The 10,544-nt window shown below is 27.9% G+C and overlaps 1 long non-coding RNA gene across 1 annotated transcript; it reads left to right on the top strand.

The window, feature by feature from the left end:
* The first annotated feature begins 1,905 nt into the window (after window positions 1-1,905).
* On the top strand, window positions 1,906-9,034 carry LOC106688192 (uncharacterized). The gene is made up of 3 exons (XR_001344287.3): window positions 1,906-2,246; window positions 3,983-4,052; window positions 8,713-9,034. It is a non-coding gene; the product is annotated as an uncharacterized lncRNA (long non-coding RNA).
* Window positions 9,035-10,544: the final 1,510 nt, after the last annotated feature.

Genomic DNA, 10,544 nt, shown 5'->3' on the forward strand with positions numbered 1-10,544 from the left:
ATATTATGTCTTTTAATTTTCTGTATGAATATTTAATCCGATTTTGATGACATTTTAAGACATTATGCTGGTTAGTACTTTGTTAGTTTGGGTTAGTCCCATATCGATTTTTATCAGATTCCGCCAAATATTATCACCTAAGCAGGCTTTAATGAATTTTTCTCGCCAAACCCATAATATTAGATTGGCCGAAATTTGTAGGAATGGTGGTAACTGGAGTAAAACGATAAATTATATACCTGGATATATGGGTAATAACCTGAAGAGGACTATTAAAAAAAATAGTAATAAATAACTGGAATAGATAACAAGATTATACAAAATAAAACTAGAAATGGTGAGAGAGCTATACTGCACTTGGTAAACTTCTTTACTTGCGAGGTAGGTAATTTAATTACTTTTCAAAAAGACAATGTGAAATCTGAGGTATATATGATTTTCGAATAATCTATTTCCTTAAACGACACGACTTTTCTAATCGTCTTGGGTTTGAAATCCAACATAAAAATTGAAACTAATAATCCTGCTATTTTTTAAATTTAATTTGTTAATATTTTTTAAATAAATGCCTTGGACAAATCGAAATGGTGTCGTATTATTTTTCTAAGGTAACATCAAATTTTTTATTTTAGTATGTATGAGATCATTTATCAATATTACCTATTGCCCACAACTGTGTGGCAGATTGTAATATCTATCAATAAATAAATCTAATCTAATTTAAAAAAAAAAAAAAAAAAAAGGTAACATCAAAGCTTTTTTTTTTTTTTTTTTTCATTTTCTTGCTACTATCCATAGTTTGGGAAATAGTTTTATTAGTATATATCGTACAAGGGCAAAACTTTCACAATATAAATATTAAAGCATTATTATGAAATATTTCTAAGAAATATCTTAGAGATCGTTTATGAAGATTTTCAATGATTTTTCTGAAATGGCTTATGATTATTTTTTTTTTATGTTATTCAAAATTTATAATAGCCTATATTTTTTTTTTTTTAATAATATGATTAGAGTGTATTCAAAATTAAAAACAATGCAATGAATTTTCTGGTTCCAAAATTATTTCTCTACAATTGCTGATCAAATAATTGCAAAATATTATAAAATATCCTAGAGCACCATTTCTCTGAAGTCAAACTGCTTTGAAGAAATATATTCTTTCTAAATATAAAGTATATCTATCTCAAAACCGATAATTATGGTATTTATTAATAATGAGTATTATGTTAAATGAAAATTTGATTTTAAATAAAATATTGATGAATGAACTAGGACAAATAAATATAGATATTAAACTATTTTTTCAGCGTAAATATGTTTTTTGTTTAGTCCTTAGAAGTTTAAATATTCATATCTGGGTCTTATAAAATTCTAGTGTATAAAATCATCTGTAAATTATTAATGTATTTATATATATATAAAATATTATTAATTTCATCAATTAAAACTATTAAATGTGATCAATATATTTACATTGTAATACTTTAAGAGTATCTACTAACTAACCTCCTAATTACTGTAGGATGAATGTAGATGTAGTCTTGAAACGAGAACGACTTGCAGAGAGAGGCTCGCGATATGGCCGCCAAAACTTAACTGATCTGTATGAACGTGAAAACTGTTTTATAGTTGTTTTTATTTTTTAATATATTATTGGCCAAAGTAATAAAATTGATCATAAAATAAAGCAAATTGATTTCATATCAATTTATGATTGATTTATTGATCTCAGAAATCCATTATACATTTTATTCTGATATTCATGAATAATTAACTTGCATAAGTTATAATAAATAATATATGTTTATGTAAACATTTAAATTCTTTAATTTATAAACTAAACATCATGTGTTTTTATATAAAAAAAGAAATCAAAATAATAAGGAAGCTGGTATAATGGAGACTAATACGGATGATACAAATAATTAAGTTAGCAATGCCAGTTCAGCCCGCCTTACTTCCCCTGACTTGGTTTATGTTTCAGTGAATTTAATATCAAGTGTCTCGGTTAGGAATGTTTTTACTAGGTGGTTGTGTCTATTTTATTAAAGTGATTGCTTTTTGTTTTTTTAATAGTGAGTGGTAGTTAGTTGCTAAGGGGTTAGTTAAGATTTTTTGTTTTAAGGGTTTAGTTAGTTATATAGTTTCTTATATCATTTAAAATTATCTAGCGACCCTTTTTTGTGAATTTAAAGTAAATATTTATGTGTTAATATTATTATACCAAAACCAGAAAAATAACTGTAAGTTATCAAATACTTTTACTGCAAAATCTATCTGTAACCTTGTTACAAAATTATTTGTTAAATATATTTTTCATATGTTTCAATTTTATTATGCTTGAATTTATTTTATCAATCATATTTTTAACATTTTGTGTTACTTTACTCATTCCATGTTCATATTTCCTTTAATCGATTCATCTTCCTTGTTTATGTATTAAATAATATGCCTGTTTCAAGATAAGTTTTAACTAACATCAATGTGGGGGATTCATGCGCAATACAGATGATAAATAAAAATAAAAATGAATTCATATTTTGTAAATTGTTCACGAATAATATATCTATGCTTGAAAATTATTCAATCATTTTGAACGAGGGTACTCAAATTCAGTAATTTTTCATAATGCACGTTTGGAAATGTTTGGTAGCATTATTATTAATATGAATCAATGATATTTATTTATATGAGAAACAAAAAATATGTATGTTATATGTATAATGTAAGACTTCCAAAGAGAAATTCGCTCAATGCAGTTTACAAAATGTTTACTGTTTAGGAATTATTGTACAGAAACGATCTCTTAAAATTTACCTCATTACTAAATTTGTTTATGACATAAAAAGGCAATTGGGAAAGTATTAGTTCAGAATTAACATTTCTATTTTATATACAAATTTTAATCATTAATTTGGTTTAATTATTTTGTTGGGGTTAAGTAATTTATGTATTATTAGTAAAATTTAATTTAATCAGTTATTTCACTAATGATACATGTGTTTGTGAAAATGAAATATGTGTCGTTTCTAATATAACAGATCTAATGATTTGAGCGAAATTCAAATTTATATTTTTAGGGAAATTATTTATGAGATTTTTAATTCTAAAACCCACCTAACTACAGATGAACATATGTGTATGATTTGGGCGGTTTTGGAAAGAAACGACTCTTATTGTATATTTAGTCATATGGTAATAATAAATAAACTTCTGTTGAAAAACTGTTCGATAAAAAAGAAATACTGTTAAGATTTATTTTTGATGCTTGAAGTTTCATTCAAGTTTTTATTTAGTTTATGATTTTTTTCCTCATATTCTAAAGTCTTTGTATATGAGAGTTTTAAAGTGAAGGACTTAAAACATTTCTATTTTTATGAGTCACATATGGTCTAGTGGATTACTATTTTTTTAGGGTTTCATGAAAAATTATTAAATGCTTTAATTTTTAATGAACTACTCATAATAAAGACTTCAGTAACAAAAATACTCACAATACTTTCTGGATTTCCAATAAGATATTGAGCATTTTTTTAAAAATGTTTATATCAATTATGGTTGTTCCGAGCAGCTGTTTATTTATACCTTTGATGCATTTTAGATTTTTATTACAATACTCTTTTCATGGACATATCATTATTTACCAAATAGAGTATAGTACAATAGATGTTTATTTTAACTTATTCGTTTTATACAAAATAATGTTCACAACTCAATAAATGTTTCATCTATTCTGTATATGTTTGAAATTTCTTAAAATATTTAGTGAAAGTAGTTAATTATGATTTAGTTTTTATGATTAAACAAGCGATTGGATTTTTTGATGTATGACTTTAAAATTGTTGTAAATAACGCTGCATAAAATAACGTTAATAATATATTTTAGAACTCAGTTAGTGGTATTGGTGCATATTTTCTTTTAATTGTTTAATTTATGTATTGTTGTATTTTGAATTATTTTGTCTTGAATATGTTCCAGCAGCATGATGGTGTCACGCTTTTGGGAATCAAGACCAACTCTCTATTGAAAAAAGTGTGAAACCGAGCAGGTAATAAATAATTTTTATTAATTATTTTCAACCAAGCAATCCTAAAAGTAAAAATTTGTTTATCTTTGTTTATTTTTCTTTTTTTTTATGGAAATGAATATTTGTCTTTCATAAATACTAAAATAATAATGATGATTCTTAGGAAGTGTAGGTGTTTCAGTTTTAATCTTGGAGTTGGTGCATGATTATTGTAACATACCTATAGGGCTTATAGGGCACAAATATTCCGAACACTTCCAAATGCAAATCAATCCAAAATTAAAATCTTTTTATATGAGATTATTTGATTGTTGGGTATAATATAATATAAAGGCATTAAAATAAATAATTATAATTAAAATAAAAAAATCTACACTGCTACTACCCATGAACGGTCAGGGGTGCAGTACTTTGTAAGGAAGTACCATTACTAGACTAACGGTTGTGCAAGGAGTTAATTTGGTCAAAATCAAGCTCGACCGCTAGATTTTTACCCAATTAAGGGTACCCACTTTATGAGGCTGGGTGGAGACCCTGGAGGGCTCCTAAACTCCACTCAACGGCCATAGGTAACAGTTAATTATTATATGGATCCGTTGGAATTAGTAGTCCATTGCCTTACCATGACCTACCCACTCCCCAATTAACATTTATTAAAAATATTTTCTCCGATTTACATTATAGCAGTTGAAAATGGATATTTAACTTATCTTTTAATTCCCTTCTTCTGATGGTGAAAGTATAAACCTCGAATGAAGGTCAAGTCGCTATTTTGAAGGAAAAAAAATAAACGTAATTAGGCCAATAGAGGACAAACATTTACAAACTCTCTTGAAAAGTTGTACGTTGGTAATGGGAATTGGGGGCTAACAAAAAGCTGCAATAATATAAATTATATAATTGCACCATAAATCATAATGATGAGTAATCTTGTATTATAATTTAATAATTATCATTTAATATCAGTTACCAATTTGAAGTTTAATTGATTGAAAATTTAACAAGAGATTTTTTTACACTATAAAACGTTAGTAAAAAAGTATAAGTTTTCTAAATAATCTCTAATGTAATTTTACATTATCATATTTAAACAATAAAAATATTCATTTAATAGAGGTATCTTTACTTATCTTTTAATAGAGATATTTTTATTAAAGATTAATAATGGGTATAAATGGGGAGGAGGCAGCTCTTTGGTAAGGGCCTTGGCTACTAACTCCAATGATCCAGGTTCAAATCTGGCTATGGTAGATAATTATTTTCTGTTTCACTGTAGCGTGTTAGCACTGTGGGTTCAGAAGACCTTCCGGGATCCACCCAGCCTCATGAAGTGGGACCCTTAATTTGGGTAGAGGTGTGGTGGTCGAGTGTGATTCTGATCAAATCACCTCCTCACACAACTGTTGGTCAAGTAATAGTACTTCCTTTTAAAGTACTGTACCCTTAATCCTTTTGTGGGTTATAGTGGTACAATTTTTTTTTTTTTATTTGGTATAAGTAGAGATCATCACTTGATTTTTAGGAAAGCAAAGGATCATTTTAGTGTGGCTCCTTATCTAAGAATCATGGTCATATTTGTGCTTGTTACTATTTGTATTCAAATACTACTAATATGATAAATGAACAGTCATTATAAATAATTTATTGACATTTCATTAAAAATGTAAACATGTTTGTCATTAGTAATGATACTTTTTTATTTATATATATTTTTTTAAATTATGAAGAAGATGGTCAGGGTTGGGGTCAAAGAGAAACAGAAATATGAGAAGATGGTCAGGGTTGCGGTCAAAAAAAGAACAAATAGTTATAAACTATTTGTTCTTTTTTTGACCGCAACACTGACCATCTTCTTATATTTAAGTTTTATGGTCAACTATATATGTAATATATAGTAAGAAACAGAAATATATAGTAATATAATATATAGTAAGAAACTATATATATATATAATAAGAAACAGAAATAGTTGTCAACTATTTTTGTTTCACTTTTGACCGTCTTCTTCATAATTTGAAATTATATGGTCAATTATTTATATGTATATATATAATGTTTTTTTACTTTGTTATTGAGGTTATATTTTTAACGTCTGGTTAGGTGCTTAACATCTTGATGTTATGTCGAGTGCATTTGTATGATATGTTCTCATTCTAATTAAAAGGATCAAACTTTAATCTCAAAACTTATAATTATAACTACACCATCATATTTATGCATCATAACACATTTCTCTTTTTTGGAAGAATACTAAAGACTAAATGTGTTCAGAAAGCTTTCTCATTTCAAAAATGTTTTTATCCCCTCATCAAACTGATAATATTTTTGCTTTTTATTTATTATTCACAAACTCTTATATGTTTTATCATGTTATGTTATGATCAATTAAAATAAAAAAAAAAAATTATTCATTTCTAGATTATAAATTTTGAAAGAAAAAAAAATGTTAATTCAACTAACATTCAAAGAACTATGTTAAATTATAATTTATATTGATTTAACAAAAACCTTTAGAGTTTTTAATTTTATATCACTTTTAACAAATTTTGCCTTGCTTATACTAATTTCTTAATTAGTTCTTAGGAATTACTAGCAATGGGATAATTACTTAAGAATCATAAGAGATTTTTTAATAATTTAATTCTAAGGATTACTATTTAACAATATATCAGACATAATTTTGCTTTTGTTGAACTTTGAACTATATACATATTTGGTACATCATCATAATATTTATTCATATTCTATAATCATGACTTGGAACTAATTTATATTTTGATGTCTATATATTTTTTGTTATAAAAATCCAACAAATAATAAATCCCAGAAAAATCATAAAACTAATGTTTTACTGGTGAATCTTAAGATTGTTTTAGTTCCTAGGAAAAAGTAGGAAGGTTTTTGAATAAAAAAAAAAAGAAATAAATTAGAATTTTACCAATAGATATATCACATGTCAAAGCATTTATCAAATTTTTATATATTTCTAGATTTTTATCCCTTATGTATTATCTTATGTATGTATGCACAAAACCATAAAATAGTTTATAACGTTTATCTTTGCAGGAGTAGCCGATTTTATGATATTTGACAAAATAAACTCACAAAATGTTAATTTCTAGTTGTTGTTGGAAAAAAAAATGTTGGATTTTTTAAAAAAAATGTTCTCTAGACCTATAAAACGCACATATGTCTGCCAACATTCAAAATAAAGGAAATTTAACTTACCTTAAAGTAGTTTATGACACTTATATGAATATAAATTTGTCCGAACAACTATTAATCAATTTATTTTAGCAAATTTCATGAAAACCACTACTCATACGAAAATAAGCGTTATAAACTACTTTATAGCACATCAAACTATCTTTAATTTGTGTGCTAATAGACATCTGTACGTCATATGGTTTTTGAGATATAGATTTATCAAAATAAATTTGCTAACTACTGATCTCTCAGTATCTTCTATACAACATTTTTATGAAATATTGTTTTTTTAAAAGCCATATCTCGAGAACTATCGAACGTAAATAGTTCTATTAGGGCTTACATTTTAGCAAATTTACTCTAATTGAAATGATGCTCTCTTAGATTTTCTATCGTTGGTAGTTTTAGAGATATTGAGCTCCGAATAAAAACTCATCAGTTTTGACTAGTAATTATACTTAGTTTTCATTCAAGTAATCAAAAATTGGGGTGAGATAACTGCCTTTTTTTCTTCCCGGTTCTTGTACTTGAAGTACTATATCCTAAAACTGTTCATGTTCCATGTCTTCTGCACCTGTTTCATCGTGTTTCTAAAGCGGCGTGAATCCCTGGGGATAAATTTGTTCTGAGTGCAAATTTTGAATGAAAATTATCCTGATCTTACTTCCTCAGTCCTCCTGAGATGGGGGAGTTGGTTGAAAGTTGCTGAATACTATTCCAAGAAATTAAAAAAAATAAAGGACGTTGTCTCAAAGCCAGATGATAGAACTGTTAGATGTCTTAAATCTCGCTCAAGTGATAATCCAATCACCAACGGTTCCTTTTCCGTGCTAAGGATACTTAGCTTCTCTAGTCGGTAGACTATGCTATGCCACTTTATAGAATAGATTTTTAACAGTTTTCCGATTTTTTCCAAAACAGCTTTAACGATTATCATTGAAATAACTGAATCAATAAAAATTGAGTTGTATTTAATATAAGATAGGTTTTATCCGCATAGAAATATTTTAACAGGGCTAAAATGTCGAATTTACTGAAATCCTTCCTCTGAAGTACCTTCAAATCACAAAAACAAAAAATAGCGAAAAGTTGGACACGAACCCACCAGTCTACTAAAAACTTGGTGACATAAGTAGGGTGGAAAGTGAAAGTTATGTTATGCGAGCACCGCACCAGTTTTTGTTTTGAGTGAGGAAAGAGGGACCCCAGCCCAGAAGTGACCCCACCCCCTCTATTCTTCGCCCCATAGCGACGCCTTCGACCATCAGTTTATTTACTGAAGAGGATTGTTTCGTAATATTTTTGTGACTCATAGATTTTTACTTTATGCAAATGGTTTCCCCCACAATATATTTTTTTAACGAAAGTCCTTGTTGTAGTTTTATAAGAGATTTCTTTGTAAAATAATAATCTTTTTTATATTTTTTCTTAGCTGCATAGCTTTCACTTGCAGAAAAAGTAACTTTTCTTCTAGACTGATGCTTCGCCGTTTTTGTTCTTTTTCCTCTGAGGCGGAAATTCGATCAGTGAAAGTCAGTATGTGAAATGTGAACGACCTCGGATGGAGATAAAAGCTTAGAAAAACCGAAGGAAGCAGATGGCTAGAGAAGTAGGATTGAAGGCAGGACATGAAAGCATCTTGAAGGCAGCGTGTAATGCAATAACTGCTTCTCTTGCTCTAGCTCCTAGGGCCCTTCCTTCCATACCGCATCTCAACGTCCTTTTTAGTGGCTTTTCTTTATTTTTATTTTAGTCAATACTTCGACATTAAACTAAATATACTATTATAACGTATATATTTTTTTATTTTAGTTGTTTATATATTATTAACCCATCAACTATATTATTAACTCATTCAATGACTGGTAACACTGTTCGATCCAATATAAATCATTAACTTATCTGTTGATATTTCATTCAACATTTTTTGACTAATAGTTATATGGCAAATAAAAAAAAAAAAATCGAATCAAACTATAAAGTTATATTGTTATCCTGTAACCTTCATGAGCCGATCATTTCGATAAAGGTCTAACTCCATAAATGTGTTTTTAATTTTGCCTCTTCACTGCCGAAGTTGTACTATATGTTCTACATTTATTTGATTTTTAGCATACCTGATGGTCAACCATTTTTTCTCCAATTTTTTGTGATTTAGTCCATTATGTCTTATATTTTTCTCATGTTAAAAAAAAACAAAAAAACATGATACTTAAAAACTTCTTGTTAGAATGTTTGTATTTTTTAATAGGAATCTTTTTAGATGTTCCATTTTATTTGTGAAAAATTGCTCCACTTAGGTTATAGTAAGTATAGTTAGTCATCTCTTTACCTTTTAAAGTCAATCTTAGGATATAAGGAGACTCAATCGATTATTTTGACCTGAAATTAATTGGAATTTTAATTTGTGGCCGCGATGTTGTGGTTAAGCAAGTATGGTTAAATAACGCAGTTGACAATAAATCTTGCTAATATACAGCGAATATTGAATAATTCTATTACTTCCTGTAAGCTGTTATATCTGGTATAAATCAGAATAATCAACAATATGATTTTAATACTTTGAAACCTTGATGCTCCTTATTACTCACAAATAAACTCATCCACAAAGACCTTAACATCCCATTCGTTGCATATTTGGCCTAAGAGATAAGCGTCTTTTCATTCCAAACTCCTTACCCATCCTAATCCATTAATTCTTAATCTCTCATCTTTAACAATCCCTGATAATCCTCTGAGGCGTCTGAAAAGAAGATGGCCACGGGACCTTCTAATTTAGATTAATGCTTGAAGTACCACCAATGGTTGTTCCTTCTCAACATTTTTAAGTGTATATGAAACATATAACATATTTACTTATTGTATTTATTATTTGTACAGTTATAAATCACATAAAAAAAAAAAACTTGAAAAATCAACGCTTCATTCTAAAGATTTAATTTTGTAGGATATCTATGTAATTTTTTCAGGCTTCAAATGCTGTAACGTGTTTTTCTGGTGATAGGAGGTATTACAGCTTAAGCGCCGATTTATTGTTTGTATAATAATATTCAATATGTTTTTAATTCAGTTTCATTTCTGAATTTTTCTAGTGTTCGAAAGATTTTCTTACAGATGTTTTTGGAAGGATCAGTGCCAAGATGATAAAAGTTTTCCGTGTTTTAAGAGAGACAAACACAAGCCAGTAAGATAAAGACTATAGGGAGAAGAAGGGACTTGCTCAAACCTCGTTACATTCAGTCTGAGGTAATGAAACTGGGAATCTAGTTTGAGTTTCTGCTCGGGACTTTGGAGGCTAATTGCCGA

The sequence above is a fragment of the Halyomorpha halys genome, unplaced genomic scaffold (assembly GCF_000696795.3).
Source record: "Halyomorpha halys isolate HHAL.00 unplaced genomic scaffold, Hhal_1.1 Scaffold1072.1, whole genome shotgun sequence".
NCBI classification, from domain to species: Eukaryota; Metazoa; Arthropoda; class Insecta; order Hemiptera; family Pentatomidae; genus Halyomorpha; species Halyomorpha halys.